This window comes from Moschus berezovskii, chromosome 7, assembly GCF_049115385.1.
Source record: "Moschus berezovskii isolate FMDL1 chromosome 7, NW_MosBer_1.0, whole genome shotgun sequence".
Taxonomy (NCBI): Eukaryota; Metazoa; Chordata; class Mammalia; order Artiodactyla; family Moschidae; genus Moschus; species Moschus berezovskii.
Genome location: NC_142466.1, coordinates 64,421,279 through 64,422,700, shown reverse-complemented (window position 1 = coordinate 64,422,700; position 1,422 = coordinate 64,421,279). Strand labels below are relative to the sequence as shown.

The following is a 1,422-nucleotide window of genomic DNA, read 5'->3' as shown; positions in this document are numbered from 1 at the left end:
TTGGATCTGTTTCCTGAGGCATATAAATAAAAGCAAAAACAAACCTAATTAAACTCAAAAACTTTTGCACAGCAGAGGAAACTACTGACAAAATGAAAAGGCAAAGTGGGAGAAAATATTTGCAAGTGATAAGATTGGTAGGGGTTAATATCCAAAATATAGAACAGCTCCTATAACTCAATATCGAAAACTAAGCAATTTGACTAAGAACATGGGCTGAAGACCTGGATAGACATTTTTTTCAAAGAAGACATGCAAACTGCCAACAGAAACATGCTTATATGCTCAATATTGCTAATCATCAGAGAAATGCAAATCAAAATCACAGTGAGATATCATCTCACACCTATCAGAATGGCTAGTATCAAAAAGACCACACATGACATATGTTGGTGAGATATAGAGAAAAGGGAACACATGCACACTGTTGCTGGGAATGCAAACTGGTGTTGCCTCTATGGAAAACAGTATGAAAGTTCCTCAAAAACTAAAAACAGAATTATCTTACGATGCAGCAATTCCACTCCTGGGTATATATCCAAAGAAAGTAAATCATATCCAAAGAAAATTTAAAAATGGAATAATGGAGTAGATGACTTCCACCTCAAGTTTTTCCCTGCTCCTTGATGCCAGTAGCTTGTGAGTGGCATCCATCATCGCGAGAAAACAATACGTTGCCATGGAAACAATTGTGCAGAGGTAACCCAAGCCCACAAGGGACAACTTGGATTCAAGTTGTAAAATTGGTTGTAATCAACCATAGAAAAATGTTTGTATCTGGGAAGCAGTCATCACCTTTTCTGCATCAGATAACTCATAGTGGTGAGAAACCCTCTGAAAAATACGGGAAGGCCTTTTGTTGTGCTTCAAACCTTGCTCAGCACAGGAGAGTTCCTACTGGAGACAGCCAGGACTCCAAGATGGCGTCAGTTGCACCTCTGAAAGAGAAGGAAACTCCTGGATGTAAAATTAAGAGAGCTGCCAATCTGGATACTAATGCAGGATTTCATCCGTAAAGGCATTGCTGGAGTGTTTCAAAAAGGTTATTACTAGTATTACAAGTATCTCAGCATGAAAAAAGGGAACGTTGCTGGACTTTTTATGGTGCTGGCAGCTTATGTACTTTCAACCATTGCCATTCTTACAAGGAACTTAAACAGGAGCAACCAAGCGAGTACCACTGAAGAGGGCACACTCTGCATTCCTGAACAAGACCTTTGCCAGACACTCCTGAATCCTTTCATATCCTTATGGAGAATTAGCATCCAATAAAAATGACTGGTTTAAAAAAATCTCTTATAGCAACTTTCAAGTCAAGTATTACTAAACATAATCATCAATTCTGTATAATTACGTCCCCATGAGTTATCTATTTTATAACTGGAAATTTGTAGCTTTTGAATACCTTCATCCTTTTCACCC

At 38.3% G+C, this 1,422-nt stretch overlaps 1 pseudogene; it reads left to right on the top strand.

Annotated features, from left to right (window-relative positions):
- Positions 1 to 920: 920 nt before the first annotated feature.
- On the top strand, positions 921 to 1,184 carry LOC148777340 (ATP synthase F(0) complex subunit f, mitochondrial pseudogene; annotated as a pseudogene).
- The last annotated feature ends 238 nt before the right edge of the window (positions 1,185 to 1,422 follow it).